At 38.2% G+C, this 13756-nt stretch overlaps 1 long non-coding RNA gene and 1 other non-coding gene across 5 annotated transcripts in view; one reads left to right on the forward strand and one right to left on the reverse strand.

The window, feature by feature from the left end:
* The window catches only part of LOC109503059, a 237481-nt gene that overhangs the window by 193364 nt on the left and 30361 nt on the right, over nt 1-13756 (forward strand). The gene's annotated exons all lie outside the window — the stretch shown is intronic.
* On the reverse strand, nt 10179-10285 carry LOC111556860. The gene has a single exon (XR_002736580.1). It is a non-coding gene; the product is annotated as a U6 spliceosomal RNA (small nuclear RNA).

Genomic DNA, 13756 nt, shown 5'->3' on the forward strand with positions numbered 1-13756 from the left:
TTATTCATTATGCCAGTGGAAATTTATTATTTGCCCCCTTTTTCCTTGGATTATGTCTTTTAGCATATTGCCCTCATTCCCCTCTCTTCATTCTCTCCCCATTTCCTACTCTTTTTTTTCTAATAATATTCAAATTTCTGTTTATTACTTATGCAGTGCTCTCTCCTTTCAAGGTATGCCCATAGAGTCTTCCATACGAAAGCTATTTATCAAAATATTTTCCTAAACAACAAGAGTATCTTCCTAAAAGGGCTCCTGCTTAATAACCCCTTTTCTGTCTCCTAGATGTGCTCATTAAACAAGTTTTCCTTGTTAATATCTCTCCTGGAATAGAGCTCCCAGATGGGACACAAGAGGTCTGAGAAAATACCTTCAATAATGTAAAAACTGCACCTGATAGAGTTCCAGAATTGTGCCTAGATAGGGCCTACATGTAATATAAATGCCAGACATGAATAACATGGTGTCTGTTATTTCTTCTCCCTCAAGGTATTTCAGCCAGCTAGAGATTTAATTTACATATGCATGCACCAGTAGAATCCTTAGTTGTTACTCCAGCAAATATTCTGCACTACGAATGGGATGCAGACAGGACACCCTAGGCACATGACTCCCATTCTGAGTGATGGACATGTTTTCTTATCTCTATGTATCTGGGGAAAGTTATATTAATGTCACATGCATACTTTTAAATCTACATTTGATTGCTTCTGGATGTCAAGATGTGACTTGGACTTTTTAAAGCATAAGAAAGCAATCAGAGAGATCCAGAATGATAAATAACAACTTGGGAAAGCCCCAATTTTGGTCCACCAGTTATCATGTCTGTAGACAGTTTTGGAGTTCCCTAGAATGCTAAGTTGAAGTTGCATTCATAAGTGGTGGTTTGAAGGACAGAGGAACTTGGGATTCTTTCAGGTACAGTTGTGTGTATTTCCTAAGTACCTACTTTGGGCCAGGTACTGTGCTAAATGCATTATATCTATTATCTCATTTCTTCCTCACTAAAACCCTAGACTATACGTAACTTTATTCTCCCCATTTTATAGATGAGGAGACTAAGGTTTAGAGAGGTAAAATAGTGTGCTCAAGGGGACACAGCTAAGGAGCAGGAGAGTGAGCTGTGGACTCAGCCTAGCTTGGCTCTCTGCACTGTTCTCCCACCCCTCCTACCCTGAGAGGTGGGAGAACAGAGATCAGGTAGAACATTTCTCTTTTTAGTTTTAATTTTTATGCAGGATGTCTCAACAGCCTCCTTTTGGGTCTTTTACATACCATTATTGGCACATCTAAACCAGGTGGCTAGTCGATTTTTTTAAAGGAGCCTGGAAGAGGAATTGCTTTTTTGTCTTTCCCTTGTGGGAGACAGAGCTGCACAAGAAGTAATGGGAGAGTTCACTGAATTTTAAAGAGGAGAGAGGCATTGGCTCAGAGGGGCCATGAAGAGGTTACCAGGGAGATGCAGGGGTGACAGCTATCAGAGATGAACTGGCCCCATCTTGGTCTCTGTGGAAATGTCAGTCCCTTTCTGAGAGGATTATTTTGCATCTTTATTAAAGTGTCTCAGGAGATGAACCTTATTAAACAGAACCAATGGGTTGAAAGCATGTAATTAAGCTAAACCATTTTTGTTCTTAATGCCTTAAATACCTGTTTGTGTGGGGGACTGAACATCAAATAGCTTCCTCAGGCAAAAGACAGTGGAAACCATAGAGTTACAGTAATAAGAATTCTCTGGACAATTAAGAGTCCTCAAAAAAAAAAAAGAAGCCTCATATTTCTTCAAGGGCTGAGCTCACTTTCTAAAACTTACACAGAAAACACATACACGCTCACAGTCTGAAATATCAGAATCAGAGACAGTTCTTGGAACATCACCTACCTCATTGATTTGCTTATTGAATCATACAGTATTTACTAAGGGCCTAATGTGTATCAGGCACAAGGAACCCAGGAGTGAATAAGGCATATTCCTGGTCTCAAGGAATGTATACTCTAGTAGACAACAAAGCAGCCTTCTTTTAGTATTCTTTAGGAATCCATTCTATGTTTGTTTCCTTTTCTTCTACTTTCACTTTATATTCTCACCTAGGTGATCTTAGCCATTCTCACAAAATCACACCACTTTTATGAAAATGATTCTCCAATATATATTACCTGTCCACTCTTCTCTTTGGAACTTCACATCTATATACTTAACCATCTATATGTTTTTCAACTTAAATGACTCATATGCATCTTAAAGTTCACATGACCAAAACACAACTTTCAGTTGTCCTCCAAAATCCTTCTCCAACCGTCCTCCGTCTTGATAAATGGGCCCATAATCCACCTTGGGCTTCAAATCAGAAACCTGGGAGACACACTGAACTTTCTCTCCTCTCTTACCCTCCAGTCCAATGGATACACAAGCCTTCTTCCTGCTCCTTTCAAAGCTTGTCTCATTAGATTATGTCTCCTCATCCCTCTTACCACTTCATTACTCTAAACCTCTAGTATCTTTCACCAGAGCTACTATAATAACCTCCTAACCAGTTTCCTTGCTTCTGTTCTTATCCATCTCCAACCTGATCTTCACACAGCAGCCAGAGTGGCCTTCTCAAAGTATAAATTGGACTATCCATATTCTGCATAAATTAGCATAATGTTCACAATAATTACAATGTTCTACAAGGCCTCTCAGATATGGCTCTACCTACCCCAAAACCCTTCTTAGAAATCTCAGCCCTCACAGGCCTAGTTTGGCTTGATAGTGGGTTGCAGTGGGGGAGTATATGTGAGAGATTCTAAAGTCCTTATTATAATAGCTACCATATGCCCAACTTTGTACTAAATGGTTTACTTATAGAATTTGCAATCTCAAATCTCACTCCCCTGCAAGGAAGCATTAATATACCCATTCTACAGATGAATAAATATAGATGTGATATTATTCAGCTAGTGATTGGAAGAACTTGGACTCAACCCTAGGCCTCTCTCACTTCAAAGTGGACCCTACATCTAATTTATCTCTGCTGTGCTGCTTAATGCTGCCTCAAATTGTACAGTATCAGTAACTCTTTGAAATAAAATTAGAACCCAGAACTCCAAAGCCTGTGCTGTTTTGATGCTACTGGGATAACTCTTCCTCTTCTACTAAGAAACTTTCCATGGAGACCAGGAAGCCACTAGAATCGTCCTGGCTGTGTAGAAGAGATTTTAAATGTCCCTAGCAGTTATAGTCAACCTTAGCATCATAAGCTCGTGGAGAACTTTCATAAAATAATGATATGCAGGCTGCCTCTTCAGGGAGTCTGATTGAATTGGACTCTGATAGAATGTGGGCTCTGGGTATATTTTTAAAATGTGTTCTAAGTGATTCTAACTTGTATTCAGGATTGAGAAGCTATTCTAACTTGGTTGGAAGGTGCCTGGTTCAAGTTGAGATGATCGTCATAGGCTGTTTCTCCCATTTTAAGCCCACTGGATAGTTCAGGTGAGCAGGCAGCTTCAGCACCTGACTGACTAGAGTCTGATGGAGAGCCCACATCACTTCCTGGATAGTACTCTTGGACAAGGAACACTTTGAGAGGCAAATATGATAAAGGGGGTTTCTAGAGCCTATTTGGTTACGTGGGATCATTTGAACACTAGTTTCAGATCTCCTCCAAAAATTCATTTCATGCTGAGCAGCTTCTGAGGAAATGAAATCAATGTCTCTCTTCCTGCCATCCTCCTGCTATTTCTTTTCAAGTAGATGAATGATTCCTAAAGGTTGAGGCTCCATTCATCCCTCGGGGTAACTTTGAAAGCTTTGTTAAGATCTGCAGGGAGTTTGGGAGAAGGATGAGGAATTAAGGACAAGGCTTAGGTAGAAGGAGACATTAGTAAGCTCTCTCACTTTCCTATTCCACTGAACTGCCCTCATGGAGATTTAAGATGATCCCTCAACAGGTTAAACTGGGAGTTTAAATATACTACTTTTCACCCTAAGGAGGAAGACACATCATATTGTTTCCAGTCTGCAAATCTTACCTTGTAGTGTGAAGATTACCTCGACAATGGGTACCTTCCTCTTTTTTATCATCATCACATCATTGCTGAGTACTATGAACAGAATCAAAATAATTGAAGTCTCACTTTACTCCCTTTATAATGGTAGAGCTGTATGACTAGAAGCCTGAACTCTGGAGCTTGATTCTTTAGCAGATTAGATTCTTTAGATTCGGAGAATGTACTCTTTACTAATGGATTACTTTAGGCAAATTACTTTGCCTAGTTCCTCTATCTATAAAATGGGCAGTCTAATTTATTTGGATTAAAATAATCAATATGTGTGGAGTACTTATAATTGTTCCTGGCACTTAGTAAATACTACATAAATATTTATTTTAAAATATCATAAAATAAAGCTCACAACCACACAGATTAACTGCTAGCTTGTTAAACTCTCATGAGAAATCTAGGAGAATGTTCAGTCTTTGAGTTTGGTGGTATTCCCTATCTTATATCTATTTTATTATGAGGTAGAGAGTAGAGAATACTTCTCTATGTTATTCTTGTCATCTTTCAGCTCATAAAAAAAGCCTGGGTTATTAGCTGTGGCCTTCTAAGATGCTCTGTGCACCATTGCTAATGTCAGTAGAGACACCTACCATCCCTTCTTGGGTACTATTTCATCTGTCTGCTCCTACGCTTTCTTAATCCTTTCAATTCCTTTGTTTCCCCCAAACTCCACTCTTTAGATTCTGCCTAATCATCTGCTCAGGCTGGAATAATATATCATTTGTATATGTCCCTTGCTTCCAACACTGCTTAAAAGTTGGAGGTTAGATCTTGAGAATAGAGGTAGGAAGACAAGAAGATGCCCTCACCGTGGTTTGGTCACAGAATGAGTCTCTCCATGACAATCAGACCTTTCATTCTATCAATATTACATGCTTGCTGGTGTATTTTTTTTTTATTCAGCAACATGCTAAATTTTTTTTCTCTGCCATTTATTTTCTTGGATTGTTATGTGTCAGCTTCCATGGCAAATCTATCCATCTCACTGTGAAATAATAAATAATAGCTGCCATTTATTGAACACCTACATGTACCGCGCACAAACTATATTGACACTGTGTATGCCAAGATGCCTCAAAAGTAGGCAAGTGTTATCATTCTAAGTTAGAGTCAAAAAAATCAAGGATATAGGGACTCCTTCATCTACATAATGCTGCTTTTCAAGAGCTTAAAAAGGTGAGTCACTTTAAGCACCACAGGCACTAAAATATTTAAAGATTGCTTTAACCACATTTTAACATTTATTCTTTGAAACATCACAAGGAAGCATTCATTATCTTTCCCATTTTTTAAATAAGAAAACCAAATTTGAGAGGATTTAAAGGGCATGCCCTAGGTGACACAGCTAGTACAAAATTGGGACCAAAAGCCAGTTCTCCTGACATGAAATCCGCATCCTGACCACTGCACCAGTTGTTGTCATTTCTTTGTGGCTTTTCTTAGTACAAGATTGGAGCCTGGCATGCTGTAGATTATCATCATATATTTTTTGAATAGATGAATGAAAAAGTAAAGCCTGTCTTTAGTCCCTTCTTCACCTCTTTTCCATGTACCCCCTAGATGGCTAATCTTAGTTAATACTTAGGAATTTCCAACCCTGTGGCTCTCAGGTAGCTTCCTGTTCCCGATGCCCATTAAGAACTTAGCCATTTTTGGGATGCCTCGGTGGCTCAGTCGGTTAAGCATCTGACTTCAGCTCAGGTCATGAACTTGAAGTTCGTTTTAAGCCCCACATTGGGCTCTGTGCTGACAGCTCAAAGCCTGAAGCCTGCTTTGGATTCTGTGTCTCTCTATCTGTGCTTCCCCCACTCATATTCTCTCTCTCTCTCTCTCTCTCTCTCTCTCTCAATAAATAAATAAATAAATAAATAAATAAACATTTAAAAAGTTTAAATAAAGAACTTAGCCATTTTTAAATCTCATTCTTTCTAGTTTATAAGAACATAAACTATAAGACCAGTTAACATTGAGTGTGCACTATGCATTAGGTACTTACTTATATCATATCCTTAAAGCAAATTTAAAGGATTTTGGATTATTATTTCCATTTAGAGATGAAAAGACTTAAAAATTACATGAGTTAGCTAAAAAGTGTGGAATCTCATATTCTATCCCAGATTTATCTGACTCCTGAAGTTGAAGGCCATACTTACTGAACTCTCCTGCCTCCACACAAACCTGACAGTGACTGACAAGGGTTTATTTTTTTGCTCATCCTTCCCAGATGACACTTGCATTTTAATAAGGTCTTTCAACACTTTATCCCAAAAGTTCTCAAAGTGCACTCCATGGGCCTCTGGGGTCCTTAAGAACCTTTCAGGAGGTCTACAAAATCACAACTATTTTCATAATAATACTAAGATGTTATTGGGCATTCTCACAGAATTAACATTTGCACTGATGGTACAGAAGCAACTGTGGACATAACTGATGCCACTTTAGAGCAAATCAAGGCAGGATACTCAAGTATCATTGCATTCTTCAACACCACACACTCATGGGAAAGACAAAAAGGCGGTTTTCTTAAGAATATTTGTGATGAAGCTGTATTAGTACTTTTATTAAAATCCCAACCCTTGAGTGTACATATTTTTAATATTTCCTGTGACAAAATGGGAAGCATACATAAAACAGTTTTGAGACATACCAAATTCTCAAGAAAAAGCACTTGTGAGATTTTTTTGAGCTGTGAATTAAACCAGTCACTTTTTGCCATGGAACACCATCTTTTTTTTTGAAAAACTGACTGACAGACAAACTGGTTATTCAGACTTGAGTATCTGGCAGACGTTTTCTCAAAAATGAACAAAGTGAGTCTGTCACTTCAAGGAAAATAACTGACAATATCTGATTTCAATGATAAAATTTGAGCTTTCAAGTGAAAATTAGAATTAAAAAAATTTTTACCTGCTGCTATGAGCTTGACAAGTTTCCAATACTTAAAGATTTTTTCTGATAAGATCAGTGGTGTTATTAAGAGATGTGAGATTTTTTTATATTGTATAATGAAATGTACCAACATTTAGCAGATCTGCATACCTCAGTGAATCAATATTTCCCAAATGATTAATGAATAATATTACAAAACCATGCATTGGTAAAAGATCTATTCAAAGTGCAGGACAAATCAATAGATTTTAATGTAATAGAGTATGAAAAGTTCATTGATATGGGGTCAGATTCCATACTACAACTAACCTGTTTTGGTGTGATAAAAAAAAAAAATAAAATCACCACAGTTATCTAAAAAGGCTATTGCAATACTCCTCCCTTGCCTAATTACATACTGTGTGAAGTGGGATTCTCTTCATAACCTTCATCCCAAATAACATATCACAACAGATTGAAATCAGAAGCAGATCTTAGAATCCAGCTGCCTTCTATTAAGCCAGACATTAAAGAGATTTTCAAAAATGTAAAACAGCGACAGTCTTCTCAACCAAATATTTTTGTTTTGTAAAATATATTTATTTTTCAGAAAAATATTGTGTTAACTTAGGATAGTGTATTGTTATTTTAAAAAGAATTCATGAAGTTTAAAATTTTCCTCAGTTTTAATTTCCAATGTGATAAATATTGAGAGGTCTAAATCACATAAACAAAAGCTCTTTGGGAGCCTATATTTTTCTTTTTTAAACTTTTTAAAAAAATTTATTTATTTATTTTGAGAGACAGAGATAGCAGGGGGAGGGCCAGAGAGAGGAAGAGAGAGAGAATCCCAAGCAGGCTCTGCACTGGCAGCGCAAAGCCCCACTCAGGGCTCGAGCTAACAAACTGTGAGATCATGACCTGAGCCTAAATCAAGACTTGGGACACTTAACCGACTGAGCCACCCATACGCCCGTATTATTTTTAAGATTATAAATGAGATTTGAGATCAAAATGTTTGAGAACCATTGCTTTAACCCAAGGAAGTGATGATTAGGTATTTCTGACCAACCAGCGGGGTGGGCATTGAGCAGAAGGACTTGTTCTCTCTAAAAACCAAATGTACAATCTATGCATGTTCCTCTGAGAAAATTTGCTTCCAGGGAACCCCCAGTCAAGATTTGGGTTACATTACCATTTCACAGTGCCAGTTAAATCTGTGCTCAGGCAAAAGCTCAGCGTGGCATGCATTTAATTCAGATCTTTTCATGGATCATGACCTTCAAACTATAGGAGTGAGTGAGGGAGGGAGTTTCTATGTAGTACCACTGGGAGGGTATCTTTCACCCCCAGTGTGAATCTTAGTCTGAGAACATTTCTTGGCGGGTCCTGAGAGTCTGTGTCTAATTAATCACCTTTTCAGACACTCAAGTGGATAGCCTTTGGGGCAGGAAGGGAGAAGCCTGGGAGGCAGAGCAGAATAAACATCTTAATCCAAATCGAGACCGAGGCCAGCTGTCCAGGCTGTTCTTGTGGCCACAGCTTGCAGGGCTACTGCGCACGGCTGCCTCTACTTTATTCTGCTTCCCCTTGAAAGTGCCTCCTTCCTTCTCCTTCCCACGCAAGCAGCCAGTCCAGTGCATGAATTTGTGGGTTGGACTCTAATTGCTAGCTGTGCTGGGAAGCCCGCCTCCCTCTAATTCAGCCTTGACACAAATAGCTAGAAAGTTCACTTGCAAAGCCACAACTCCCACAGCAGTGCACTGAGGGGTTCCCTTCTAGAGAGAGGACTTCTATTCCATGCAAATCAACAGATACTTACCAAGCACCTATTTGGTACTTAGCACGTCCTGTGAAGAATGAATCCAAAAAATGTATTTGAGAAAATCATAGTAGCTTGGAGTTCCCAGTCTTCTCATCACAGTTCTACCCTCACACAGTGCCCACCAGCTTCCACTTGGACTACTTCAGTGATGAAGACCTGGCCACCTCTTGTAGCATTTTTAGAGAGCTATAGTTGGTAGATAGTTCTTTCTGCTGCTCTGGGAGAGCCAGCATAGCACAGTGGTTAAGCCACATAGACCCGGGTCTTAATCCTATCTCAGTCATTTATGATCTTGAGCAAGTTTGCTTTATCTATCTATGCCTCAGTGTCCTTATCTGTAAAAGGGAATAGCAATACCCATCACAAGCCATTGTGGTATTAAAATAAAGTATGCTTGTAAAATGTATTGCCCAGGTCCTGGTACATCTTAAGTGTTTATTAAGCCAGTTCCACCATTTAATTACCTTTGACCTTTAGCAAATTTGGTAATTCAGGTTTTTTTGTAACTGAAATTGTACCTACATCATAGGGTTGTGAGGATTCATCCCTGATTAAGAACTTAATAGTTTTAGGACCTTGGGCAAGTAATTTTAATTTTTTCAGCTTGGATTTTTTTTAAATCTGTAAATAGAGGTAGCAGTGCTTGTTACTTAAAGGGGTTTGTGAGAAATAAAGTATATAAGGTACATATTAGCTTTGTGCTTGGTAAACAGTAGGTTTCATTGTCATTCACTTCCATCACTTTGCCCTGAGAGATGTCTCCCTTGCATGGTCTGTGGTCCACTATTTGGATCTACACAAACTAAGTCAAATCTTTCTTCTAGTTGGACCTTTCATTATGTTTCCCACATGTTTTCTTTCCTCTGGTATAGACTTCCCCAGTACTTCCAAAGCATTTCTTGCATAAGATTTTGAGCTTTTCACTATCCTGGGAATGTTTCCCAGATGGCCTTTGGTTTGTCAAGGTTCTTTTCAAAATATGTTTAGATTTTTTTTAACGTTTATTTTCTTCTGAGAGATAGAGAGGATAGAGCATGAGCGGGGGAGGGGCAGAGAGAGAGGGAGACACAGAATCTGAAGCAGGATCCAGCCTCTGAGCTGTCAGCACACAGCCTGATGCGGGGCTCGAACTCACGACCATGAGATCATGACCTGAGCTGAAGTTGGTTGCCCAACCAACTGAGCCACCCAGGCACTCCTGATGTTTAGATTTAAATGTGAAATTCCAGGTGAAGATTGATCAGCCCAGAACACTTTGAGACCATCATCTTCATTGTGTATGATGCTGAATTTTTTTTTAATGGAGCCAAGTTTAAGTGAAAGATATGCCAAATTATTGATTCATATTGAGCTTGTAATCAACTTAAATCATAGAATTGTTTTCATATTTTCTGCTGTTAAACCATGTATCCCCAATTCTCTACTCATGACGTATAATAAGAAAAAATTGGAACACTTCACAAATTTATGTGTCATGATTGCACAGGGGTCACATTAACCTTCTCTGTATCATTCCAATATCAGCATATGTGCTGTTGAAGTGAGCATGTTTAATTTTTTAAATCATAAATATGGGATTTTTTTTCTTGATCTCTGGTAAAATTGGTTTCAATATTTTGACTCACTATTCTTATCTATTTATTTTAAAATGAGTTTGGATTTTGATGTCCAGCATATTGCCCACTTGTTGCACTCTCTGTTTGCATATTTAATCAGAATTCCCTTTATTTAAGTTAATTAAACTGTTGAAGAAGATAGGCCACTCCGGAGCTCTATGGGGTGAAAGAGTGTACCCCATCCCCAACCAGGTGAATTTTGATCAACATTATGGAGGTCTGGTCAATTAAATGCTATAAACTCTCCATACTGTAATATCATTCAGTTCTTAGTTCTTTATCATTTCATGTAATCCGTGCTTAGGAAATGAAGAAATGAAGTTATCTCCCTCCTCCATGGCATAGGGGAAAGCATATAGCCAAGAACAGGATTCATATCTTTGTTCTTTAACATACTTGTTGGGTGTCATATGAAAAATCACTTAAATTTGCCCTGGATGTTCTCATATGCAAAAAAAGATAACACTATTACATTTTTCACTGCTTACTGAGAAAATTAAGAATGGTAATAATTAGAATAAGTTCTGCATGAAATGAAGATATTGTTTATTTCAGTAACTGGATCAGGAAACAGATCATCTTTTATTATTGTATATGTTTTAAACATGCAGATGAAGAAAAAAGGCTCAGAGAAGAAAGGTGTCACCAATATTCAAACTCATATCTGTTTTGCTTAAAAATATATTATCTTTCCATAATGCTATGGTACTTCACTGAGAATTACCTGTTTAAAGTGCTTTGTATTATAAAGTCCCAGATTAATATGAATTGTTGTTATAATTTAGTTTACCAGTTAGAAAAGACAGTTAGGTTCATTTAGCATAATTTATCCTTTGTGAATGCAAGTAGCCTCTTGATGATTACAGATTCACCTTTTGTATACTTACAAATCACCTTTCAATAATTATTGTTGCTAGTTTTTTACTTTAGACACAATAGGTTTATAAATTCTAGAATCATTCCTTCTTTCTCAGAAAAAATCTGACTATTTATCCTTCTCCAGGTTTCTAGTACTTCTGACATTGAGAAATATGCTATGTTATTGTATGTGCATGCGTGCGTGTGTGCGTGCGTGTGTGTGTGTGTGTATGTGTGTGTGTTTTCTACAAACTGCTTACATGTAACTGTGGAGTTACACAAACCGTAGTCAGGTATTAAAATGAATAACAGAAGGGCTCTGGGGTGGCTCAGTCGGTTAAGCATCAGACTCTTGATTTCAGCTCAGGTCCTGATCTCATGGTTCAGTTCATGAGATCGAGCCCTGTACAAGGCTCAGTTGTGGACAGTGTGGAGCCTGCTTCAGATTCTCTCTCTCTGCCCCTCCCCTACTTGCACGTGTGCACTCTGTCTCCCAAACTAAAACTGAAACTAAAACTAAAACTAAAACTAAACTAAACTGAATAACAGAAATAGAGAATTATCCTAGATGATCAAGAAAGTGAACAGTGTGAATTGCAGGTATCAGCAAAGACCTCATAGTAAGGACTGTAATTCTAGACTCCAAAAGATCAGTCCTTCATTTTTGAGTTTTCCCTGATCAAGCAAGGAAGCATTGATTGTGTTCCTTGGAGATTTCAAGAATCTGTTTATACTTTCCTGTGCTTTTTGGGCTCCTTCTGTCTGCATTGGTACCCAGAAGCAGTGCTGACTGTCAGAGCTGTCTGGTTCACTCCTCTCAGCCTGTGGCCATGAACTGAGATACACTGAGCTGAGGGAACCATCAGAAGAGTCTGGGGGAAAACTTGTGTTGACTGAAAAGCAGGGGGTAGTTATTGCCCACAATGTCTGAGAAGATGGAGCTGCAACAAGCCCAGGCACTTTTGCCCAAAATCTGTAGGTTTGTAATTTATTTATATTATAAACATGTATCTAACACTTACTCTATACTGGGCACTGGGCTAAATGTTGGAGATAAAAAATCAAGCCAAATGTGTCTTCTAGGAAGTTTCTCACAGACGATGAAAATTGAACTTCTTAGTTGAGTTTTGAAGAGACACTAGCTATTAGTTGGATGAAGATGTTAACAGAGGTAAGGTATACCAGAGAGTGAAAACAGGTCAGGGGAAGCAAGTAGAAAAGCATGAAATAACCTGTCAAATCTGGGAAACTGAAAATGCTTCTGGATGACTAGACAATGCATTGACTGTGAAGAAGTGATGGGGGCAAAGTTGGAGGAGTGGTCAGGAGCCAGATGATGAAGAATTTTTGTTGCTAAATCTTATCCTAAAAGCTGTGGTGGCCTACTGAAGGAATTTAATCAGCATAATGGAATGATTAAAGCTATGCTTTTGGAAGATGTCTTTTATGAGATGTGTACAGAGTAAATGGGAAAAGAACCATTTTGAAACCCAGAAAGTCTAGTTAGGAGACTATGGGAGTAATCAGATTAGAAACTATGGCTACTGACTAGAGCAGTGGCCATTAGTGGGAGTCAAGTAGAAGGAACAAATGCAAATGATATTAAAGGATGTATAATTTGCATCCTTGGTGTTAAGAGGGACGACATGGGAAGAAAGGGATAATAATACAGTGAAGAGTCTGGGTTAATTCTCACATTTCCTATATGGCTCAATGCATTGATTATGATTCCTTTCATTGAGATAGGGTATGAAGCAGGAGGATCAAGTTTTGGGCGGTCAGATGATGAATTCAGTCTTTGACATGTTAAGATTTGGGTCTACAGGATTTCTAAGGAGATATTTCAGTTGGAAGTTTTATATAAGAATCTGAAGCTCATTTAAAAAAAAGGGAGGAGAAAGAAATTCATCAATATATAAAAATGGTGGTTTGAAGCCATGGATTGACATGGAAGGAGGAGATACCAATAACCATTATTTTGGAAGATCTGTCCAAACATATACTTCTTGCCATTTGCAATGATGTGGATGGAGCTAGAGTGAATTATGCTAAGCAAAATAAGTCAGTCAGAGAAAGACACATACCACATGATTGCACTCATATGTGGAATTTAAGAAACAAAACATATGGAAAAGGAAGGGGAAGAGAAAGGGAAATAAGTGATGAGAGGCTCTTAAAGGTAGAGAATAAACTGAGGGTTGATGGAGGGAGGTGAGTGGGGGATGGGCCAGATATATGATGGATATTAAGGAGGGCACTTATTACAATGAGCACTGGGTGTTGTATGTAATTGATGAATCACTGAATTCTACTCCTGAAACCAATATTGCACTCTATATTAACTAGCTAGAATTTAAATACAATTTTGGAAGAAAAAAAAAAACCATACACTTCTTCTCTAAGAACTCTCCCTCACCTGATCCACAGGTGGACATATTTGAACTGTGTGACTTTGCCATACTGTCCTAATAGTCATAACTAGTGGGTCCAAACTGGACTAATCAGAATATATCATCTAGGGGATCTGACATTGAAACATCCTTGC

Source organism: Felis catus, chromosome A1, assembly GCF_018350175.1.
Source record: "Felis catus isolate Fca126 chromosome A1, F.catus_Fca126_mat1.0, whole genome shotgun sequence".
In the NCBI taxonomy this organism is placed as follows: Eukaryota; Metazoa; Chordata; class Mammalia; order Carnivora; family Felidae; genus Felis; species Felis catus.